Genomic DNA, 26397 nt, shown 5'->3' on the forward strand with positions numbered 1-26397 from the left:
ACCAGATGCGTTTTTCCAACAATCGGCAATGGTTTCACGGTCATCAGTAGATGCTTAATTCTAGATAATTTTATTAAATTTTTGTTTAACTGACTACAGAAATATATAGCCTTACCGATTTATATACGTCCACTTTGTAACAGGTTGCACAAGTTAAAAGCAAAATGTATCACCTCTTATCTACATACAATATCTGTCCAGGGAAGGCTTGAGAATAAGAATAGTTTCCTAACTTCTGATCTTATTTTTTACAAAATGCAAGTTGATTCACCCAAATATCCTTTGTGTTGGAATGTTTGTTGAGTGCCACTGACTATGAGGAAGGGATTAGAAAGAGAGAAACTGGGACACAGGCCGTGACAGACAGCACTTTCTGAAACTGGAAGGATTGTTATATAGAACAGCCTCAGGACTGCCACAAAATCAACAGCATTAGAAATTCCAGAGAACCAAAGTTAAAAGATTGTGGGTGGGATTCTCCCCAAAAAGTTCGATGTGCCGAATTTGCATAAAAACTTTTCTCAGTGGGATTTTCAAACTGAATCTCCCATACCCTGTTCATCATAGAGCACCCCAGCGTGAATCGCACTGAAAAGCTGGGAACGGGATCTATTCCCACCGGAGAGGCCAGCAGCCTAGTGCTGAGTGGGCCATTGCGCATGTGCGATTTGTCAGAGCGGAGATCAGCACTGCCAACCTCCAGATTGCTGGCCAGCCCCATGACTCTGTATCGCTGCCCCTTCAACCCCTCCCCCTCCACCCTCTGATCGCTGCCTCCTGGGTTGGCCAGTCCCAACCAGCCCATCTCATTCTTCTCCCCACAGCCTTGACTCTCCTCTCCCACAAAACCAACGCTCCTTCCCTGCCTCAGTCCTGACCCAACCACCCCCCATGGCAGGGAGGGGAGGGGGAGTGGGGTGACAGAGGGAGGTGTCACCTGGGTAGCATCTACCTCCTTGGTAGAGAGAGCTCTGGTTGGACCATGTTTGGAGTTACAGTGAGCAGCTCTTGACAGTTCACCTTAAGAAGGATATGGGAGGTTGAATTTACCAGAATTTTACATAAACTCCAAGGGTTAAATGATGGGGAGAGATTTACCAAACTAGAATTGTATTCAACGAATTCAGGAAGTTGTGGGTGGTTTGCTCAAATCTTTTAACATACTAGAGACCCAGAAGGGGTGGATTGGAAAGATACATTTCAGCTGGTTGGGGAGTCTAAGCAGTAAGAAGTCTCACAACACCAGGTTAAAGTCCAACAGGTTTATTTGGTGGCGAAAGCCACTAGCTTTCGGAGCGTTGCCCCTCCGTCAGTTGACCTGGTGGTGTTGTGTTACTGTGTTTACCCCAGTCCAACACCGGCAGCTCCACATCATGAGGAAGTCTAGGGCCAGAGGGTATCATCACAAAAATTCGAACCAGATCTTTCCAATGTAAAATTAGGGAACAAATCTCCCCACACAAAGGGCTGTTGACATTTGGAACTCTGTTCCGCCAATGCTGGATCAATTGCTTATTTGAAAACTGGGATTGATTGGGTGATGGTGCATGGAGTTAGCTTACAGATCAACCACGGTCTCAGAGATCGTTGGAACACCTTCGATTAGCTAATGGCCTCCTCCTGTGCCCATCTTCTTCAACCTCATGCCTGTTTCAGCTGTGCTAACCGTACCACTTGGAACTTAGACATACTCTGCCTGAAAATTCCTTTCCCAATGATAATCTTACCACCCAACCAACAAGCTGAATTTGACCAATTCCCCTCCTTCCGCGAGTCTAATTGAATTCCTAATTTTTTTAACCAAGTGAGTTGGATCATAAGGAGATGCAATACAACACCTTTGAATCAGACTATAATGGAAAACAGCAAAAAGCCACAGCTTATCCTCTTCCCTGCAGAGCTCATCAAAGCTCTGCTCCCATCCTGAAACAGGAATTCATGCTTTCAAATGAATAAAAACTTAAAGAAAGCACTTTAATAAAAAAAGTTCAAGAGAATTAAAGGATAGATAGGGGTGGCACAGTGACACAGTGGTTAGCACTGCTGCCTCACAGCACCAGAGACCCGGGTTCAATCCCGGCTTGGGCCACTATCTGTGCGGAGTCTGCACATTCTCCTGGTGTCTGCGTGGGTTTTCTCCCAGAAAGTCCAAAGATGTGCAGGTTAGATGAACTGGCCATGCTAAATTCTCCCTTAGTGTACTCAAACACGCGCCGGAGTGTGGCGACTAGGGGGTTTTCACAGTAACTTCATTGCAGTGTTAACTTAAGTCTTACTTGCAACTAATAAATAAACTTTAGGGGGAAAGTATTTCCTCTGGTTTAGGGAGTTCAGAATAGGGAGGCCGAACCTCCTGGAATTAAAAGTCTACTGTTGACCATGAAACAATTGTCGATCAGTGTAAGAACCCATCTGGTTCACTACTGTCCTTTAGGGAAGGAGATCTGCCGTCCTTACCTGGTCTGGACTCTGTGTGACTCCAGAGATACAGCAATGTGGTCAACTCTCCACAGCCCTTTGGAATAGCTGACTGAGCCATTAGGAATTCAGGAATGGGCAATAAATTCTGGCCCAGCCAGCAATGCTCACATCCCATGAAAGAATAAAGCAAAGAGGCTTGAACCAGGAGATAGGCCATTCAGGAGTGAGATCAGGAAATACATTTTCACAGAACAGGGGAATGGAAATTTGTAACTTGTTCACCCAAAAAGATGAGGCCGGGGGCCGGGGGGGGGTGTGATCTTACCAATCATTCATGCCAAGCTCCTGCTGTTGCAAGGTCGGGCAGCCAGCTAAATTCCCATTCACTGTAGCAGGATGGGAAAATCCTACCGGCATGAAAGATGGTAAGATTCCGGCCATTGAGTCTGGGCAGGTTGTGGGAGCAGTCGAAAATACCCAAAACTGAGACAGACTGATTTTTGTTTTGGGGTGAATAAAAAGTGGAGATTGTGTTTTAAATCTGCCACCCCTTATCCTAGAACTGTGGTCTCCTGTTCTAGATTGCCCCATAAGAGGAAACATCCTCTCCGGGTCAACTTTCTCAATCCCCCTTATCATCTTGTACACCCCAATCTCCTTTCATTCTTCTGAGCTCCAGGGAGTATCGGCCTAAACTGCCCAATCTCTCTTTGTAAGACAAACCCCTTCTATCTGGAATCAATCTAGTGAACCTCCTCTCCCATGCCACTACACCCCTCCTCAGGTAAAGGGACCAAAGAAGAAAAAAATATAGGGTTGTTGTAGTTTAATTTGCCTTGTATAGACTGGAAATCGCTTAGGGCTGGGGGTCTGGACGGGGAGGAATTTATAAAATGCGTACAGGAATGTTCTTTGGAACAATATGTTGATAGTCCAACTAGAGAGGGGGTTATACTGGACCTAGCACTGGGGAATGAGCCCAGTCACGTCATCAAAATTTCAGTAGGGGAACATTGTGGCAAATAGTGACCACAAATCTGTAAACTTTAGGATAGTAATGGAAAAAGATGAGTGTTGTCCTTGGGTAAGGTGCTGATTTGGGGGAAGGCTAACTACAGCCAGATTAGGCAGGATTTGGTGGCTGTTGATTGGGAGAGGCTGTTCGAGGATAAATCCACATCTGGCATGTGGGAGTCTTTTAAGGAGCGGTTAATAGGAGCACAGGACAGGCATGCGCCTGTAAAAAGGAAGGACAGGAAAGGTAGCTGTGGATTACCAGTGAAATTGTGGGTCTAATCACAAAGGAAAAAGAGGCATACATAAGGTCCAAGCAGTTAAAAACAGATGGAACACTGGACGAATACAGAGAAAGTAGAAAAGAACTCAAACAGGGAGTTAGAAGGGCAAAAAGGAGACACGAAATCTCCTTGGCAGACAGGATTAAGGAGAATCCTAAGGCATTCTATACATGCATTAGAAACAAGAGGGTTGTCAGGGAAAGAATCGGATCTCTCAGGGACAAAGGAGGGGAATTATGCTTCGAACCCAAGGAAGTAGGTGAGATCCTAAGCGAATACTTTGCATCAGTATTCACAAAGGAGAGGGACGTGTTGACTGGGAGTGTCTCAGAGGGATGTGTTGACCCGTTAGAAAAAATCTCAATTACAAGGGAGGAAGTGTTAGGTTTTTTAGGAAACATTAAGACAGACAAATCCCCAGGGCCTGATGGCATCTATCCTAGACTGCTCAGGGAGACAAGAGATGAAATTGCTGGGCCCCTAACAGAAATCTTTGTCTCTTCACTGGACACAGGTGAGGTCCCAGAGGATTGGAGGATCCCGTAATTTAATAAGGGTAGCAAGGATAACCCAGGTAATTATAGGCCGGTGAGCTTGACGTCTGTGGTAGGGAAATTGTTGGAGAAGATTATTCAAGGATCTATGCACATTTAAAACGGAATAATCTCATTAGCGATGGACAGCATGGTTTTGTACGAGGGAGGTCATGCCTCACAAATGTGGTTGAGTTTTTTGAGGAGGTGACAAAAACGATTGACAAGGGAAGAGCCGTGGATGTCGTCTATATGGATTTTAGTAAAGCGTTTGACAAAGTCCCTCATGGCAGGCTGGTGTAAAAGGTTAAATTTCAAGGGATAGAAGGTGAGCTAGCTAGATGGGTGGAGAACTGGCTTAGCCATAGAAGTCATGATGTGGGTATGCCGGCGTTGGACTGGCATAAACACAGTGAAAAGTCTGACAACACCAGGTTTTATCAAATAAATAGGTTGGACTAAAACCTGGTGTTGTCAGACTTTTCACTGTGTTTTGACCATAGAAGACAGAGGGTAGCAGTCTTTTTCCGGTTGGAGCTCTGTGACTAGTGGTGTTCCGCAGGGCTGTGTACTGGGACCTCCCCTGTTTGTGATATATATCAATGATTTGGAAGAAGATGTAGCGGGTGTGATCAGTAAGTTTGCAGACGACACAAAGATTGCTGGAGTTGCGGATAGTGATGAATATTGTCAGAGAGTACAGCAGGATATAGATAGGCTGAAAAATTGGGTGGAGAAATGGCAGATGGAAGTTAATCCAGATAAATGTGAAGTGATGCATTTCGGTGGATCTAATGTAGGGAGGAGTTATAAAATAAATGGCAGAACCACCAGGAGTATAGACACACAGAGGAACCTGGGTGTGCAAGTCCACAGATCTTTAAAGGTGGCAGCACAGATGGAGAGGGTGGTAAAGGAGGTATATGGCATGCTTGCCTTTAGGGCATAGAGTATAAAAGTTGGCATATGATGTTTCAGCTATATAAAACGTTGGTTAGGCCACATTTGGAATACTGCGTCCAATTCTGGTCGCCACACTACTGGAAGGAAATGGAGGCTTTGGAGAGAGTACAGGCAAGGTTTACCAGGATGTTGCCTGGTATGGAGGGTCTTAGCTGTGAGGAGAGATTGGGTCATCTGGGGTTGTTCTCCCTGGAAAGGAGGATATGGGGTGACCTAATAGAGGTGTACAAAATTATGAAGGGCATAGATAGGGTGAACAGTGGGAAGTTTTCTCCCAGGTCGGAGGTGATGAACACAAGGGGTCACAAGTTCAAGGTGAGGGGGGGCGAGGTTCAACACAGATGTCAAGGGAATGTATTTAGACAGAGGGCGGTGGGGGCCTGGAATGCACTGCCAAGCAAGGTGGTAGAGGCGGAGACACTGGGATCGTTTAAGATTTATCTAGATAGCCACATGAACAGTTTGGGAATAGAGGGATACAAACAAATCATTTGACTGATCAAATGATTGCAACGGACCGCATGATGGAGGTTCTGGAAGTTTCTGAGTAGTTTAGAAATGGACAAAAGCTAAGTCATCAAACTCTTGGGACGTAACACTCCTTAAAAGTTAAAGTTTATTTATTAGTCACAAGTAAGGCTTACATTAACACTGCAATGAAGTGAGTGTGAAATTCCCCTTGCTCCTTGTAATATATAGCTGACACAAAGGACTACAAGATGAGATGTCTGCACCAGCCAGCTCCAGGCGAAGGCAGAGCTTTTGAAGCTCCCCATCTCCAACATTGTCCTGATGACGCAACCATTATTTGCTCAAAACACAGTGGGGCAACCTGATCAAAACAATTCAAAGTCCAGAACGAGCATGAAAATGGGATAGTTTCACATCTGTGTTTCTGACAAGTCCACCAGTCGAATCTCATGACCCTCTGTGCATTAAAAAACCCTTGATCTGTTTTCTACCCATAAGAACAAAGAACAAAGAAGAACAAAGAACAAAGAACAACACAGCACGGGAAACAGGCCCTTCGGCCCAACGAGCCCGCGCCGCCGTCCTACTATCTCAGTGACCTATTCATGATTTTAGTCTACGCCTAACGTGCGAGGATCAGGGAGGTCCAATTTAGGGACAATTTTAGTACCCAATCAATCAGCCTAAAAGCACATCTTTGGGGGATGTGGGAGGAAACCGGAGCACCCGGAGGAAACCCACGCAACCACGGGGAGAACGTGCAAACTCCCACAGACACAGGCCCAAATCCATGTGTCCGCACAGCAACAGAGATAGTCTCTGAGCTGTCATGTTGCCCTCGAGATGGTCCAGTTTAAGCACACTAACGACATGAAGCAATAGGCAACTCCCGAAGCAACATCCAAGAGCAGCCCACTACAACCTGCCGCCTGCATGCCCCTTGCTGGACTTAAATGCCTGTGGAGACAAAAAAAATTCATTATTAAACAGGCAAAGACTAACATTCCTGAGGCAAAACGTATTCCCAAGCCTACAATGTTCAGTAAGGCCTACTATATCCCCCTATATGTAGCCCGCTCATATGGCTGTCTAAGTGACTCTTAAACAACCCTAGCGTGCCTGCTTCCACCACCTTACTCGGCAGTGCATTCCACACCCCCACTACCCTTTGCGTGAAAAACTGCCCTCTAATATTTGTCTTATACCTAGCCCCCCTCACCCTAAGCCCGTGACCCCTCGTTCTATCCATTTCTTGTAGCGGAAAAAGCTTACCACCATTTACTCTATCTATCCCCTTCATAATCTTATAAACCTCTATTAGATCCCCCCTCAGCCGACGTCTCTCAAGGGAAAACAGCCCAAGTTCATCCAATCTTTCCTCGTAAGACAGCCCTTCCATACCAGGCAACATCCTGGTAAATCTCCTCTGCACTCTCTCCAGGATCTCTACATCCTTCCGGTAGTACGGCGACCAGAACTGGACGCAGTACTCCAAGTGAGGCCTAACCAACGTTCTATACAACTGCAACATCAGACTCCTACTCTTATATTTTATACCTCTTCCTATGAAGGCTAACATACCATACGCTTTCCTCATCACATTCTGCACCTGTACCGACACCTTCAGGGACTTATGCACTTGCACCCCCAGGTCTCTCTGCGTATCTATACTCCGGATAGTTCTACCTTTTATCGTATAACTCCCCTCCACATTATTCCGGCCAAAGTGCATCACCTCGCATTTCTCCGGATTAAATTCCATTTGCCATCTATCTGCCCAATCTACCAGCCTGTCTATGTCCTGTTGCATTGCCAGGCACTGCTCCTCAGTACCTGCCAATCCAACCATCTTGGTGTCATCAGCAAATTTGCTGATCACACCACCTACCCCCTCTTCCAAGTCATTAATATATACCACAAATAGAAGAGGTCCAAGTACCGAGCCCTGCGGCACACCACTGGTGACAGGCCTCCAATTGGAAAAGGAGCCTTCCACTACTACTCGCTGTCTCCTCCTCCCAAGCCAGTTCTCCACCCATCTACATACCTGGCCTTGTATCCCATGAGCCTTCACCTTTTCTATCAGCCTACCATGAGGGACCTTGTCAAACGCCTTACTGAAATCCATATAGACAACATCAACGGCTTGTCCTTCGTCAACCGTTTTTGTCACCTCTTCAAAAAATTCCACTAGATTCGTAAGGCATGACCTCCCTGTAACGAAGCCATGCTGCGTATCCCTGATCAGATTGCAGCGCTCCAGATGTTCATACATCCTATCCTTGAGGATCCTCTCCATTAGCTTGCCTATAACTGAAGTCAAGCTCACCGGCCTATAATTCCCTGGGTTATCCCTCTGACCCTTCTTAAGCAACGGTACTACATTTGCAATGCGCCAATCCTCTGGGACCTCACCTGTGTCCAAAGAAGAGACAAAGATTTGCGTCAGAGGCCCAGCAATTTCATCCCTCACCTCCCTTAACAGCCTGGGATAGATGCCATCAGGCCCTGGAGATTTATCTGTCTTTATGTAAGAGGTGTGAAAATCGCCCAAAAGCTGGCTGATAGCAGCAGAGTGCACCATTACGCACGTGCGGGTTTCTCTGTTCTGAAAGCGAGAAGACCTGTAATTCATCTGCTGTTATCAGCCGCCCTCCCTGGCCCAGGATCCCTCACCCCCACCTCCGCAGGACACTATGGCTGATTTGAATGTTGGGAAGCATTATTTGGATTCATTAACAGATGATCATCAGGCCCCAACACCAGAATCATCCACACACACCTCCATCAGTAAAACCCAGGATGGCAGAACGGCATGATGTCCCTCTACTCTCCCAAGGCATGGACCTGGAGAGCAGAGCTCAGGACCTCATCACTAAGAGGGGAGTGTCACATATGAGTTGCATCTCATCAGTGCCCAGGTAGCACCAGGGGGCAGTAGTCCTTACTCTATATCTCTTTCTTCCCTCTATCCCTCCTTTATTGTATGAATGCACGAGGTTGGGGGAGGGGGTGGAGACAGTGTTGTAAACCTTCTTCCCGTGTATTTGAGTGTGCTTTTCATTCATTTGTGGGACATGGGGTATTGCTGGCTGGCCAGCATTTATTGCCCAACCCTAGTTGCCCTTGAACTCAGTGGCTCACTCAGCCATTTCACAGGGCAGTCGAGAGTTGACCACATTGCTGTGGCTCTGGAGTCCCATGTAGGCCAGACCGGGTAAGGACGGCAGATTTCCTTCCTTAAAGGGACATTAGTGAACAGGACTGTGGATGCTGGAATTTCCAACAGTCAACAATAGTTTCATGGTCATCAGTAGATTCTTAATTCCAAAACTTTTTTTTATTGAATTGAAATTCCACCAATCCCACCATCTGTAGCAGGATTCGAACCTGGGTCCCCAGAACGTTAGCTGAGTTTCTGGATTAATCGTCCGGCGATAATACCACTTGGCCATCGCCTCCATTCTGGGTTTATCCTGTCACTAGTTTGCTGGGGAGTTACTTATAGAGGATTGGATCAGTCCAAGACTGGAGGGGTTGGGGAAAATTTATCAACTTTTATAGAGCTGAAAATCAAAATCGAAAGCGCCTTTCTGTTTATGGATGGGTTGCTGGAGGAAAAATCTAAGCTGTTTAAATGAATTCCTCTCCTGTCCTTAACAGAAGTGGAGCTCACGGGTTGTTGGGCTAACTCCTGTTGCCGTGATAAACACGGACAGGCTTACTCACCGCTACTAGTTTCTGAGCAGCTGCATCTTCCCTTTCTAACCAATCAAGCTGGCTCGAATGATAAACGTCGAAACGGCTGTTGGCTTCGATTAACCTAAAAACAACAACTCATAGAACAGGAATAGGCCCTTCGGCCCACCAAGTCTGTGCTGACACAGATACCTCCCTATTCTATTATTTCCTTGGCTGTACATGGTCCACATCCCTCTATCCCCTGCCTATTCATGTATCTATCCAGATGCCTTTTTGGACATTGTTATAGAATCTGCTTCCTCTGGCAGCGCGTTCCGGACATTCACCGTCCTCTGTATGAAAATCTTGCCCCTTACAACTCTTTTAAATTTTCCCCCTCTCACTCTCAACCTGTGCCCCCCGAATAACTGAGCCTTCGACTCTGGGAAAAAGACTCTGACTGACCACTCTACCCAAGCCTGTCATAATCTTGGAAACCTCTATCCGGTCCCTCCTCATCCTCTGACATTCCAATGAAAACATTCCAAGTTTGTTAAACTTTTCTTCATAATCCATATCCTACAAACCAGACAATTTCCCAGCAGAGTCAACATTTCCAGTCTAGATGACCCTTCATCAGAGCTCTGAAGAAGGGTCATCTAGACTTGAAACTTTGGCTCCACTTTCTCTCCTCAGATACTGTCAGACCTGCTGAGATTTTCCAGCATTTTTCTGTTTTTGTTTTAGATTCCAGCATCCGCAGTACTTTGCATTTAACTTCCTGCTAAATCCCTTCTGCACCCTTTCCAATGCATCAACATCCTTCTGGTGGTGTGGCGACCAGAATTGTACACAATACTCCAAATGTGGCCTAACCAAAGTCTTATACAGCAGCAACATGATTTTCCAATTCCTATACTCAGTCCCCTGACCGATGAAGGTCGATGAAGGCCAACATGCCATATGCCCTCTTGACCACCTTGTCCACCTGAGTTTATAATCAACTCAGGTTGATTACAAAGAACAACTCTGCATCACTTCTCTCAGGCAGATATTTTGATTCTTGTAGCTGGAAAAGAAAAAAGGTTAAGAGTGATTACGGTCTCCTCCTCCCTTGTAATGTCAAGACATTGACGTAACAAGACAGTGAGCTGTAAAAACCATATAATTACATTGGATTTTATAGCACAGAAACAAGCCATTCGGCCCGACTAGTCGATGCTATCTTTAATGTTTCCCAAAAGTCTTCTCTCACCTTATCCTGAGATTACTGTGTCCCCAGTGTATTTATCCAATCATATTGCTTGTAGGAAGTTACAAATAGAGGGAGAGACGAGACCAAGAAAGGATTGAAATGTAAAGATGAATGCTTGGGAGAGCAAGGAACCATCTCGATCAGCAAGGACTGAATGTATAAATTCAGAGCAGGAATAGGCCATTCAGCTCTCTGGTCCCCTCCATCATTCATTTTGATCTAGGCTGAGCTGATAGTGGCCTTATCTCCACTTTCCTGTCTTTTTCACTTTTACCCTCAACTCCCTGGAAAATCAGAAGTCTGTCTAACTTAGCCTTGAATGTCTTCAAGACCCAGCCTCCAGTGCTCATTGAGGGGGAGAGATCCAAAGACCCTCAGAGAGAAAAAAATCCCTCCTCATCTTTCTCTTAAATTGGAAAGCCCTTATTATGAAACAGTGCCCTCTCATTCTAGATTTGCATGTAGCATCCTCTCAGCAACCATCCTATCAAACCCCCTCAGGATTGTACGTGTTCTAACACACACCAAGCCATATTTCAGAGATAACCAAGCATGGCTTGGTGTGAGATAGAGCTTAGGCTGGGTGAAGTTTGCAGGGGGTAGAGTGTTGGCTGGGCAGTCTACATTTTTTGATTGGATTTGATTTATTATTGTCACATGTATTAGCATATAGTGAAAAATATTGTTTCTTGCACACTATGCAGACAAACCATACTGTTCATCAAGAAGGAAAGGAGAGAGTTCTGAATGTAGTGTTACAGATCAACTTAATGCAAGCTAAGTCCATTCAAAAGTCTGACAGAGCAGGGAAGAAGCTGTTCTTGAGTCAGTTGGTTCGTGACCTCAGACATTTGTATCTTTTTCCTAATAGAAGAAGGTGGAAGAGGGAATGTCCAGAGTACGTTCGGTCTTTACTCATGCTGACTGCTTTTCCGAGGCAGTGGGAAGTGTAGACAGATCTCGTGCTGTATTAAATGCATCTGAATCAAAACTGTCAAAAAAAATTTTTGCATTTTATTACTGTAAAGTTTAAAGTTTAAACTTCATTTATTAGTGTCACAAGTAAGCTTACATTAGGAGAGATTGGAGAGATTGAGGAGGAGCTTACATGAGGAGAGATTGGATAAACTGGGGTTGTTCTCCTGGGAAAGATGGAGAATAAGGTGTACAAAATTATGAAGGGTATAGATAGAGTGAACAGTGGGAAGATTTTTCCCAGGTCGGAGGTGACGATGACGAGGGGTCACAGGCTCAAGGTGAGAGGGGCGAGGTATAACTCCGATATCAGAGGGATGATTTTTACACAGAGGGTGGTGGGGGCCTGGAATGCACTGCCAAGTAGGGCGGTGGAGGCAGACACGCTGGCATTGTTTAAGACTTACCTGGATAGTCACATGAGCAGATTGGGAATAGAGGGGTACAAACGAATGGTCTAGTTGGACCAATGAGCGGCACAGGCTTGGAGGGCCGAAGGGCCTGTTTCCTGTGCTGTACTGTTCTTTGTTCTTTTTGTTCTTTATTAACACTGCAATGAAGTTACTGTGAAAATCCTCTAGTCGCCACACTCCAGCACCTGTTCGGGTACACTAAGGGAGAATTTAGCATGGCCAATGCACCTAACCAGCATATCTTTCGGCATGTAGGAGGAAATCAGAGCACCCGGAGGAAACCCACGCAGATATGGGGAGAATGTGCAGACTCCACACTGACAGTGAGCCAAGCTGAGAATCAAACCTGGGACCCTGGTGCTATGGGGCAGCATTGCTAACCACTGTGTGAGGTAAGTGCTTTGCATTCTTTACAGAAATGGAAAACTCTGGTCTTGCTACAACAATAACAATCTGGGGGAGGCAGGGGGGTATTGTCACTAGACAGTACCCGGGTTTGAATCCCAACACGGCAGAAGAGGGACGTTAAATTCATGAAAATTTCAGCATTAAAAAGTCTACTGATGCCCAAGAAACCATTGTCAATTGTTGGAAAAACCCATCTGGTTCATTAATGTCCTTTAAGGAAGGAAATCTGCCATCCTTACCCAGTCTGGCCTACATGGGACTCCAGAGCCACAGCATCACGGTTGACTCTTAGCTGTCCCTCTGTAGCAGCCCAGCAAGCCACTCAGTTCGAGGGCAACTAGGGATGGGCAATAAATGCTGGCCTCACCAGCGATGCCCACACATGCCAAGAAAGAATTTTATAACTTGCATCCTGAGACTGCCATCAATGTGGGAGAATGTTTGAAGGTGTTAGACATGATCAATCAGGATTTGATATGAGGGCAAACAGAAAGCTGGTTGAAAAAGAAGGAACTTGTAATTGTAGAGACCCATTTAGAAGGTGCTAGCTTAATAATCCATGCATTTAATTTTCACTGTTAGCAGAAGGGTTTTTTTCGTCAATGTATATGTTGTGCCAAAACTTCTGCCTGCAAACTCCTCCAGCACACAACTCTCCAAATTCTCTGCACTCTTCCAGTTCTGGTCTCTTGTGCGCTGCTGATTTCTATCACTCCCCCACTGGCGTTCCTGCTTTTAGCTGCCAGGACTCAAAGACTCTAGACAGGCCTCCCTAAACATCTCCTCCATCCTTTACACTGCATCTTAAAACCCACCTCAGTTGAATCCCTAAGTCACAGATAGATAGATTTTTAGGGCAGAGATTTGGAGAATTTTCTTCACCCAGAGAGTGGCGAGTCTGTGGCCACAGCAAGTAATTGAGGCTAAAACTCTGAATGTGTTCAGGAAGCGGTTAGATACAGCACTTGAGGTGAAGGGATCAAAGGAGATGGGGGGAAGTGGGATCAGGCTATTGAGTTGGGTGATCAGCAATAGAAACACCGAAACCAGAAACAGGAGTAGACCACTCAGCCCTTCGAGCCTGCTCTGCCATTCCTCTCAAAGTTTTTTTTAAGTCTATTTATTAGCCACAAGTAAGGCTTACATTAACGCTGCAATGAAGTTACTGTGAAATTCCCCTTGTCGCCACAGCTCGGCGCCCGTTCGGGTCAATGCACCTAACCGGCACGTCTTTCGGACTGTGGGAGGAAACCAGAGCACCCGGAGGAAACCCACGCAGACACGGGGAGAATGTGCAGACTCTGCACAGTGACCCAAGCCGGGAATCGAACCCAGATCCTTGGTGCTGTGAGGCAACAGCACTAACCACTGTGCCACCTATCATCGAATTTAATGACTGATCATCAAATGATCATAAAGAATGGTGAACAGGCTCGAAGGGCTGAATGGTCTGCTTCGTGCTCCTATTTAGGCAGCACGGTAGCGCAGTGGTTAGCACTGCTGCTTCACAGCTCCAGGGTCCTGGGTTCGATTCCCAGCTCGGGTCACTGTCTATGTGGAGTTTGCACGTTCTCCTCATGTCTGCATGGGTTTCCTCCGGGTGCTCCGGTTTCCTCCCCCTCAGTCCAAAGATGTGCGGGTTAGGTTGACTGGCCATGCTAAAAAAAATGCCCTTAGCGTCCTGAAATGCGTGGGTCAGAGGGATTAGTGGGTAAAATATGTCGGGATATGGGGGTAGGGCCTGGGTGGGATTGTGGTGCAGACTCGATGGGCCAAATGGCCTCTTTCTGTACTGTAGGGTTTCTATGATTCTATTCTATGTTTCTGCGAAGGGTCTTGTGATGTTTCCTTAAGTCACAGGTGCGAACTAAATGTCGGTTCTGGAACTGCGGTGAATCTTGAACTCAAAAACTTGTAAATCCACAGAAAAAGTCAGTTCTCCACCAAGTTTGTCTGCTGTCCAATCCCAAGTATAAGTCACCCTTCTGTTTGATTGCATTGATCTCCCCCGTTTCTCACAGTCGCGCTTTACCTGCGCATCACCGTGACTACAACATGTTCAGGGCGAGACATTAATGGGAGGACACGGTTAGTACTGACTGGAGAGGGAAGAGAGGCAGTCAACTTGATAAGAAGCTTATCTCTCAGTGAAGCTCGACAAATCTTACCCTGTCAACGACAACTGGACATTCACAATCGCTGAATAGAAATTCCCAAGTGCAATAATGTGGGAGCAGCGCACGGATTTTTCACAACATCTGGCACTTAAACTAAAATGGAATCAAAATTACTTCAGACAACGCATTGAAAAGAGTCAAGCCACGACTTTTAGGTTGAGATGTGTTTGTATTTTCCACAGAATCATAGAATTCCTACCCACGCAGCAGGAGGCCATTCGGCCCATCGCGTCTACACCATAAGAACATAAGAAATAGGAGCAGGAGTAGGCCATCTAGCCCTTCGAGCCTGCCCCGCCATTCAATAAGATCATGGCTGATCTGAAGTGGATCAGTTCCACTTTCCCGCTTTCTCCCCATAACCCTTAATTCCCCTGTCTATCAGAAACCTATCTACCCGCGACTTAAATATATTTAGCGAGGTAGCCTCCACCACTTCAACGGGCAGAGAATTCCAGAGATTCACCACCCTTTGAGTGAAGAAGTTCCTCCTCAACTCTGATCTAATCTGCCCCCCCCTTATCTTGAGGCTGTGCCCTCTAGTCCTGCTGTCCCTTCTAAGCGGGAAGAATCTCTCTACCTCTACCCTATCCGTCCCCTTCATTATCTTATATGTCTCTATAACATCCCCCCTCATCCTTCTAAACTCCAACGAGCACCAACCACAATCCAACCCAGGCCGCATCCCCATAACTCCATGCATTTACCTTAGCTAGTCCCGCTGACTTTAAGGGGCAATTTTAGCATGGCCAATCCACCTTACCCACACACCTTTGGACTGTGGGAGGAAACCGGAGCATCCAGAGGAAACCCACGCAGACACAGGGAGAATGTGCAGACTCTGCACAGACAGTGACCCAAGCTGGGAATCGAACCCGGGTCCCTGGCGCTGTGAGGCAGCAGTGCTAACCCACTGTGCCAATGTGTTTTGTTGAACATAACATCAAAATAATCAATGAATAACTATCTTCCTCTGAACATACCCGGGTGAGAGCTCTGCCAGTTCTGATCATTACCAATGTTTGAAATGATCGGCTGGATTGCGTAGGGCATCATGCTCCCCCTGCCCATCCCACCCCACTCCACCCTGCTCTCCACCCTGGTCAACAGGGTGCCAATTGGCTCAAGATGAGACTTCTGTCCCAATCTGGGGACCCGGGTAGAATCCCACCAGGGCAGATGGTGCAATTTGAATTCAATGGTCCCAATTTTACCATCAAGCTGTACCCGTTTTCGGGCGCAAAAACTTGCTAAAGTTGGGAGTGAGGTGAGTAGCCCAATCTACGCCCGCCTACGTGCCGGTTCCCCCTTTACCAAGTCCCAAAAATGGCCACGATCGGGACATTGCCTGAAATGGGCACAACGGCCATTTAAATGCATTTGCGTGCATTTAAATTGACTTAATGGGCTGCGCGCCCAACTTTACCAGCACTTCCCCCTTTACCACCGCATTCACCCGTCCAGAATCGGCGCGAAGTAGACATTGTCCACAAAAAACCAACTGGGGGCGCTCCAGTTAGTGAGGAGGTAAGATAAGTGGCAAGTGTCCGACAGCTCTTAGCTCAAGATCGGGGTGGGGGGGTGGTGGAAAGTGGGGGGTCCACTGCCACTCTGCCTGAGATCGGTTGAACATAGAACATAGAACCCTACAGTGCAGAAACAGGCCCTTCAGCCCATCGAGTCCGCACCGATCACAATCCCACCCAGGCCCTACTCCCATATCCCTACACATTTACCCACTAATCCCTCTAACCTACGCATCCCTGGACACTAAGGGACAATTTTTTTAGCACGGCCAATCAACCTAACCCCCACATCTTTGGACTGTGGGAGGAAACCGGAGCACCCGGAGGAAACCCACGCAGACACGAGGAGAATGTGCAAACTCCACACGGACAGTGACCCGAGCCGGGAATTGAACCCAGGTCCCTGGAGCTGTGAAGCAGCAGTGCTAACCCACTGTGCTACCGTGCCGCCCACAGTTGGTGGGGGGAAGAGGGGACCGTTCCCACTCTGCCTGAGATCGGTGAGGGGGGAAGGGGGGGTTCCGCTGCCACTCTGCCTGAGATCAGTGAGGGGAAGGGGGGGTGTTCACTGCCACTGTGCCTGAGATCAGTGGGGGTTAAGTGGGAGGGAGGGACCCACGATGGGTCTGGGTGGCGGAGGGGGTGGGGAGATAAGGGGATCAGTAATATTGTGGGGGTGGGGCAGTGTCTGTGTGGGGGCCGGGGGGAGGCATTATCCGGCCTGGGAGGGATGTGGGGGGGGGAGCCGCATTCTATCTCTTTCCCTCTGCGCGTGCGCAGTTGGAGTCGCCGCTCGGAGCTGCAGGATTTCGGGCGCGTTAAGCCCCGCCCGCAGGCTTGCGCAGCGCGATTCGAAACCGCTGATGTGTTTTCAGACGGAGTGTGAACGGGGGCGCCTGAGAACGGGTCCAAAAATCGGATCTGAAACACTCCCAGTCTCAAGTCCGCCCAGCACTTAGAATCAAAATGATAAAATCAGGCCCAATATTTGGAATTAAAAGTCTCAGTCGAACTGGTAACATTCCGCCCATTGGTTCTATTAAACCCTTTTTATGATCATAAAAACATCCATCAGCTCACCCAACCTTCCGAGAGGAAAGAGCCCAAAGCTGTCCCGTTCTGTTTTAATCTCTCACTGCGTTCATATTGAAACAATTAATTATATTTGTAGGCCGCACATTGTTTATTGAACCGTGCTGAAGTCGATGATAACACAGGGAGACAACCCTACTGACCCGCCTGTGATCTGGACGCCAAAACCTTCCTCGTAGTTTAAATTAAATGTTAATAATCAAACTGATAAACTGGACAGATAAAGCCAGTCTGCCAGGGAGGGAAACGGCTGGCTGATTTGTAGGCCGTTCCCCTCCTTTGAAACCTGACAGAGGACTCTCTGGGGGTGGGGGGGGGGGGGGATTGTAACTCGGCTTGTCGATTCACTTGCCCACAGGCCTCTGGGGCGGCGCTGCCTTTTCACTCCCGCTCGGATGCAAAGGTTTCACGTGCCTGAATAAAGAAAAAACCCGCCCCCAAGGTTAAAGCTGCAGGTCCCAGCCTCTCAGCGTGTCGAATGAGGCGGCAAGTCAGTTACACCGAGGGACTAGAGCAACTGAGGTTGTCCTCCTGAGGGCGAAGGAGCTGAAGGAGAGATCTAATCGAGTCACAGAGTCATCGTACAGCGCAGCAAAGGCCATTCGGCCCATCAAGTCTGCAGCGACAGTAACTACAACTCAAGTCGCATAAATCCCATTTTCATAAGAACGTAAGAAATAGGAGCAGGAGTAGGCCATCTAGCCCTTCGAGCCTGCCCCACCATTCAATAAGATCATGGCTGATCTGAAGTGGATCAGTTCCACATTCCCGCTTTCTCCCCATAACCCTTAATCCCCTTGCCTATCAAAAACCTATCAACCCGCGTCTTAAATATATTTAGCGAGGCAGCCTCCACCACTTCAACGGGCAGAGAATTCCAGAGATTCACCACCCTTTGAGTGAAGAAGTTCCTCCTCAACTCCGCTCTAAACCACCCCCCTTTATCTTGAGGCTGTGCCCTCTAGTCCTACTGTCCTTTCTGAGTAGGAAGAGCCTCTCCACCTCTATCCTATCCATCCCATTCATCATCTTATATGTCTCAATGAGATCTCCCCTCATTCTTCTAAACTCTAACGAGTACAAACCTAGTTTAGAACATAGAACATAGAACATAGAACATTACAGCGCGGAACAGGCCCTTCGGCCCACAATGTTGCGCCGACCAGTCTTATTTTTAAAAAAAAACATTGACCCACTAATCTAAACCAATCCCTTTTTGTCCATAAACCTATCCACCAATCTCTTAAACGCCCCCAAACTAGGCGCATTTACAACTGCAGCAGGCAGGGCATTCCAGTCCCTCACCACCCTCTGGGTAAAGAACCTGCCCCTGACATCCGTCCTATAACTACCCCCCCTTAATTTAAAGCCATGCCCCCTCGTGCTAGCTTTCTCCATCCGAGGAAACAGGCTATCACCATCCACCCTATCTAAACCTCTAATCATCTTATATGTTTCTATTAGATCCCCTCTCAGCCGCCTTCTTTCCAGTGAAAACAACCCCAAATCCCTCAGTCTCTCCTCATAGGACCTCCCCTGCATACCAGGCAACATCCTGGTAAACCTCCTCTGCACCCTCTCCAAAGCCTCCACATCCTTCCTGTAATGTGGGGACCAGAACTGCACACAGTACTCCAAGTGCGGCCGCACCAGAGTTGTGTACAGTTGCAACATGACGCTGCGACTCCTAAATTCAATCCCCCTACCAATAAACGCCAAGACACCGTACGCCTTCTTAACAACCTTATCTACTTGATTCCCAACTTTCAGGGATCTATGTACACATACACCTAGATCCCTCTGCTCCTCCACTCTATTCAAAGTCCTCCCGTTAGCCCTATACTCAACATATCTGTTATTCCTACCGAAATGGATTACCTCACACTTCTCCGCATTAAACTCCATCCGCCACCTCGCGGCCCAGCTCTGCAACCTGTCCAAGTCACCCTGCAAACTTCGACACCCTTCCTCACAATCTACCACACCTCCGACTTTGGAGTCATCAGTTTATTCAGCCTTTCCTCATAGTTCATAAGAACATAAGAAATAGGAGCAGGAGTAGGCCATCTAGCCCTTCGAGCCTGCCCCGCCATTCAATAAGATCATGGCTGATCTGTCGTGGCTCAGTTCCACATTCCCGCCCTCTCCCCATAACCCTTAATCCCCTCTCTTATCAAAAACCCATCAACCCGCGTCTTAAAAATATTTAGCGAGGTAGCCTCCACCACTTCAACGGGCAGAGAATTCCAGAGATTCACCACCCTTTGAGTGAAGAAGTTCCTCCTCAACTCCGTTCTAAACCGCCCCCCCTTTATCTTGAGGCTGTGCCCCCTAGTCCTACTGTCCTTTCTGAGCAGGAAGAGTCTCTCCACCTCTATCCTATCCATCCCATTCATCATCTTATACGTCTCAATGAGATCTCCCCTCATTCTTCTAAACTCTAACGAGTGCAAGCCTAGTTTATTCAGCCTCTCCTCATAGCTCAACCCCCTCAACTCCGGTATCATCCTAGTAAACCTCCTCTGCACTCCCTCCAAGGCCAAAATATCCTTGCGTAAGTACGGCGCCCAAAACTGCACACAGTGCTCTAGCTGCGGCCTCACCAATGCCCTATACAGCTGCAGCAAGACCTCCCTACTTTTATATTCAATCCCCCTCGCTGTGAAGGCCAGCATCCCATTCGCCTTCCTGACCACCTGCTGCACCTGCAGGCTGGGTTTTTGCAACTCATGCACAAGGACCCCGAGCTCCCTCTGCACCGTCGCATGCTGCAGTTTTCGCCACGTAAGTAATAGTCCTTCCTACCATTATTCCTACCAAAGTGGACAACTTCACACTTGCCAACATTAAATTCCATTTGCCATTTCCTGGCCCATTCGCCCAGCCTATCTAGATCCTTCTGCAGACTCTCCACACCCTCCGCACAATTTGCCGTTCCCCCAATCTTTTCCTGCATTTGTCCCATATCCTTGAAAGTTATGATATTTCAACCATTCATCCACATATCCAATGAGGGCAGCAAGGTGGGCACAGTGGTTAGCACTGCTGTCTCACAGTGCCAGGGACCCGGGTTCAATTCCGGCCTCCGGTCACCATCTGTGTGGAATTTGCATGTTCTCCTTGTGTCTGTGTGGGTTTCCTCCGGATGCTCCGGTTTCCTCCCACAGTCCAAAGATGTGCCGGTTAGGTGGATTGGCCATTCTAAATTGACCCTCGTGTCGGGGGATTAGCTGGTTAAATATGTGGGGTTACAGGGATAGGGCCTGGGTGGGGTTGTCATCGGTGTAGACTCGATGGGTTGAATGGCCTCACTCTGCACTATAAGGATTTTATGAGATACTTTTTAAAGATCATAAGGTTTCCGGCCTCCACTAACTTCCCAGGCAGCGCATTCCATGTTCCCACCACATTCTGTGTGAAACGATTTTTTCTCAAATCCCCCTCTGAATCTCCTGCTCCTCACCCTAAAACTCTAACCCCCCCCCCCCACCCCACGCCCCCCCGGATTGACCCCTCAACCAAGGGGAACAGCTGCTTCCTCCTCATCCTGCCCATACCCCTCACTGCGGCCTAACCAACGCTCTGTACAACTCCAACATTACCTCCTGGCTCTTATACTCTATTCTACAACTGATAAAGAGCTTTCCTAACCTGCTCTGCCATCCTCAGGGAGCTGTGTCTGTACTGATCCTCCAAATGAGGTTAGCGCCACTCTCCTGCCTTTTCCCCATGTATCTGCACATCGCTTCTATTCAAATAATCATCTCATGCTCTCTCGACTTCCTGGGTTGAACCTGCCTCCGCCACACTTCCAGCCAGTGCATTCCAGACCCCGACCACTCACTGGGTGAAAAAGCTTTCTCGCACACCGCATTTGCCAGAGATGCAACGTGATAGTCATGCAAAACTAGGAAGAAATGCATATTAAATGTTTGCAGCTGTAGAACTTAGCCACTGTTGGCCCAGATCTAGACCTCATTTTCGAACCTTTTCATTTATTCTAGAGTAACAAAAGGTTAATTCTATTTTCTTTCCACCCTCTTTTTGTTGCAAACTGCTACACGAAAGGTTTACTTTCCAAAGGTGAAAGTAAATTGGAGCACACTGGTTTTAAAATAAATCCAACGGGGAATTTCAGGAACCTTTTTTACCCAGAGTGGTGAGAATGTGCTCCGACATGGAGTGATTAAGATAAATAGCAAAGATGTGCTTAAGAAGCTTGATAGACACCTAAAGGAGGAAAGAATTGATGGGTGAGACGAAGGAGAGGGATGTGGGGGTTGGGAGGAGGATCGTGTGAGCATGAAACTTTGTTTTATTATTTCAAATTTATTACTTAACATTAATATTAATTTAACTGACTACACCCAAGGTAAAATTCCAAGCCTGGTCAGTTTCTGACTGAGTTATAAAGAGACGCTGGATAGACTGGGTCTTTTTTCTCTGGAGCGTAGGAGGCTGAGGGGCGACCTTATAGAGGTCTATAAAATAACGAGGGGTGCAGATCAGCTAGCTAGTTAATATCTTTTCCCAAAAGTAGGGGAGTCTAAAACTAGAGGGCATAGGTTAAGGTGAGAGGAGAGAGATACAAAAGTGTCCAGAGGGACAATTTTTTCACACAGAGGGTGGTGAGAGCCCGGAACGAGCTGCCAGAGGTAGCTGTAGAGACAGGTACAATTTTGCCCTTTAAAAGGTTACATGGGTAAGATGGGTATAGAGGGATATGGACTAAACATGGACAATCGGGACTAGCTCAGTGTTAAATAAAAAGGGCGGCATGGACAAGTTGGGCCGAAGGGCCTATTTCCATGCTATAAACCTCTACGACTTTACGACTCTATGCTGCACTCTGTCAGCACTGCGTTGGGTTGTCAGCTTAGCATGCTCCAATACCTGGAATGGGACTTAAACTCCTGGCCTACTGACCTTGGGGTGAGAATGTACATAGATGCCTTCAGTACAAACTCTGCGGGGGTGATGTGATGGAGTTCCATTTTATTAACTCGTCCCAAATTATTTTTATCTCTCCTTCTGTAATAGCTTCGTAAGCAACTCACTGCGGCTTCAGGGGAGAGATACGAAAGGATCCAGAGGGGCAATATTTTCACGCAGAGGGTGGTGAGTGTCTGGAACAAGCTGCCAGTGGTAACAGTAGAGGCGGGTACAATTTTGTCTTTTAAAAAGTGTTTAGACAGTTACATGGGTAAGATGGGTATAGAGGGATATGGGCCAATCGCGGGCAATTGAGACTAGCTTAGGGGTTAAAAAAGGGGTAGCATGGACAAGTTGGGCCAAAGGGCCTGTTTCCATGTTATAAACTTCTATAACTCAAATGGTGGCACAGTGGTGAGCACTGCTGCTTCACAGCACCAGGGACCCGGGTTTAATTCCTGGCTTGGGTCACTGTCTGTGCGGAGTCTGCACGTTCTCCCTGTGTCTGCGTGGGTTTCTTCTGGGGGCTCCGGTTTCCCCCCACAGTCCAAAGACACGCTGGCTGGGTGCATTGGCCATGTTAGATTCTCCCTCAGTGTACCCGAACAGGCTCCAGATTGTGGCGACTGGGGGATTTTCACGGTAACTTCATTGCAGTGTTGCTGTAACCCTACTTGTGACACTAATAAAAGATAAACTTAAGTTCTGAAGAGTTTATTATCATCAATTTCACAGGTGGCCAGGGTGATGAAGGCAGCATTCAGCATGCTTGGTTTCATTGGTCAGAACATTGAATATAAGAGTTGGGACATCTTGTTGAAGTTGTACAAGACACTGGTAAGGCCACACTTGGAACAAAGTTCTGGTCACCCTATTACGCAAAGGATGTTATTAAACTAGAAAGAGTGCAGAAAAATTTTATTAGGATTCTACCGGGACTTGATGGATTGAGTTATAAGGAGAGGTGGATAGACTGGGACTCTTTTTCCTGGACAGTAGAAGATGTTGGAGTGACCTTATAGAGGTCTATAAAATAATAAGGGGCACAGATAAGATAGATAGTCGATATCTTTACCCAAAGGTAGGGGAGTCTAAAACTAGAGGGCATAGGTTTAAGGCGAGAGGGGAGAGGTACAAAAGGGTCCAGAGGGGCAATGTTTTCACACAGAGGGTGGTGAGTGTCTGGAACAAGCTGCCAGAGGTAGTAGTAGAGGCGGGTACAATTTTGTCTTTTAAAAAGCATTTAGGCAGTTACATGGGTAAGATGGGGAGTGGGATATGGGCCAAGTGTAGGCAATTGGGACTAGCTTAATGGTAAAAACTGGGTGGCATGGACAAGATGGGCCGAATGGCCTGTTTCCATGCTGTAAACCCCTATGATTCTATAACAATATTCATCTATATACAAACGATGGTCTACAGAACCATCGGCTCCTTATCCTCCCCAGCTCCAACACTTCCCCATCCCGGGATGCATGCCCTTGCTCCTGATTGGCTCGGCTTCCCACGCCGCCTCTCCATAGGGTCCGAACTGATCATATGACCCTGAGGGACAGCCCCCTTAAAGGGGCCACACCACCACACCTTATTTATAGTTTTTTTTTCAGCTTCACAGGTGGTGACCTCTTGAGGCAATGGAAATAATACGGATCAGGCACTCAGGTCAAATCTGCTCGATCCCTCTGTGTTGAGCTGGTCTGGAGCATGCACACACCACGCGAGTGCGTGTGAGCCAGATTTTCTGGATAACATCAAGTGAGTGGAACGTTCCACGGAAGACGCGCCATACGCCTGGGTGATTGGACACGATGGTGACCATGGGGCACAGCCTCAGAAGGATCTCTGGCGAGCATCGAAACAGACAGGAGTTTTCATTTTGCCCTTGCATTCAGCTGAATGAAGAATCCTTGTCTAACACAACAATCCATCAAGGGCAATGATGGCCAAAAGCAGAATGCTATCTGGATACGCAGGCGAAAGGAATCACGTTTTAGGAGCGTGAAACTTGAATGCAACTCACTTTTTTTAAACACGAGCTGGACAATTTTTATTTTAGTTGTACGACGTTTAGCTCTCAGTGAAATGCATCATGTACGCACACGCCTATCATGCAAAATCAGTTGCTAAACTTAAACTTTGTCAGCAATTGATGCCCCGTTATTTCTCCATAATGATTCATTCCTAAGGAGGCACTCTGTGGAAACTATGACAACTCCTGCGGGCTTTTTTGGAGATGGCTGAGACACAGATGACACAGTGCAGAAGTAATGCCGTAAATCAGGAGCATTAAGGGCATCTGTGTACAGGAGCCCTTACGTTGTAGGCTGCATGCGAGCCTTTATTGAGGACGGGGCAAAGTCAGCTCCCAAACGGCAGAGAAATCCCCAAATTGTGCACTGGCAAATCCTCATTTTCCTTTCTCTCCAAAATACACAAACATCTTCACCAACGCAAAGAGGGAGAAAGGCTTCATAATAGCAAAAACATTGAAGTAGCCACATCAAAGGACTTAGCAACGACCAGAATAAGTCAGATGTAAACTGTTCACGTAGCCAATTTAACTTCAGTTCAATCACATTCTTGTACATGAAGTTAGTGATCGTTTTCTGCGATGTGCCTCTTGTAAACGGTGCCACATTCAAAATAAAACGGCTGAACTTAACTCCGGCCTCGTAAAACAACCTCATAAATAAATGCCATCTGGTGATCCAAAAGCAACACCGAGAGAAAAGCTTCAACAACTTGCCTTACAACTTGTCAACATCGGCAGTCAGAAGCAGTGGACTGTCAAGGCTAGGGTGAGGAAGGGTTTGTGAAGATACTTCATTCTCCTCCAGTCAGGAAGTTACGGGGTCGAGTCCCAATCCAGACACTTGAGTTCAGACTGCGGGAGTATTGGGGGAGTATTGCACTGTCAGAGGTGCTGTCTCTTTGGCTTGATGCCAAACTGTGCTCTGTCTGCCCTGTCAGGTAAAGATAAGATATCCTATGGTTCTATTTAAAAGATGAGCAGGAAAGTTATCCCTGGTGTCCTGACCAATATTTATCCCTGAACCCAAATCACTAAAAGCAGATTATAGCTTGCAAACCTACAAAATCTGTGACATGATGGCACAGTGGTTAGCACTACAGCACGGTAGCACAATGGTTAGCACTGCTGCCTCACGGCACCAGGGACCCAGATTTGATTCCTGGCTTGGGCCACTGTCTGTGTGGAGTTTGCACATTCTCCTCGTGTCTGCGTGGGTTTCCTCTGGGTGCTCTGGTTTCCTCCCACAGTCCAAAGGTGTGTGTGTTAGCTATGCTAAAATTGCCCCTTTGTGTTCTGAGATGGGTAGGTTAGAGGGATTAGCGGGTAAATGTGTAGGGATATGGGGGTAGGGGCTGGGTGGGATTGTGGTCAGTGCAGACTCGATGGGCCGAAGGGCCTCTTTCTGCACTGTAGGGTTTCTATGAATTCTGACCTATAAGGTTAACGCCCTAATTTTAAACCATGCCCCTTAGTTCTGTACTCACTCAGAGAGAGAGGGAGGGCAATGACAATGGCCTAGATAGACTATTAACCCAGAAACTCAGCTAGTGTTCTGGGGACCCAGGTTTGAATCCCGGCACAGCAGATGGAGGAATTTCAATTCAATAAAAAATATCTAGAGTTAAGAATCCACTGATGACCATGAAATCATTGTCAATTGTCAGATAAACTCATGTGGTTCCCTCATGTCCTTTAGGGAAGGAAATCTGCTGTCCATACTGGGTCTGGCCTACATGTGATTTCAGAGGAACAACAATGTGGTTGACTCTCAACTAGGAATGGGCAATAAATGTTGGCCAGCCCGCGGTGTCTATGTTCCACGAATTAATATTAAAACAACCCACAAGTAGAAACTTTCACTGTCAAACTGCTTCAGTGTCTTATAGACCTCAAGCAAGTTGCCCCTCACTCTTCTGGATTCCAGTGGAAACAAGCCTGATCTGTCCAACCCATCCTCATAACACAACCTGTTCATTCCAGGTATCAATCTCCGCTGAACCACCTCCACCGCATTTATATCCTTCCTTAGGTAGAGAGACCAAAACTATCCACAGTATGCAAGATGTCACTAATGCCCTGCCCAACTGAAACATAGAAACTAGAAGCAGGAGGAGGCCATTCGGCCCTTTAAGCCTGCTCCGCCATTCATTTTGATCATCGAATTCAATATCCTGACCCCACCCGCACCCCTCGACCCCCCCCCCCCCCCCCCCCCCCCCA

The sequence above is a fragment of the Carcharhinus amblyrhynchos genome, chromosome 8, assembly GCF_965287045.1.
Source record: "Carcharhinus amblyrhynchos chromosome 8, sCarAmb.v2.hapA, whole genome shotgun sequence".
NCBI lineage: Eukaryota > Metazoa > Chordata > Chondrichthyes > Carcharhiniformes > Carcharhinidae > Carcharhinus > Carcharhinus amblyrhynchos.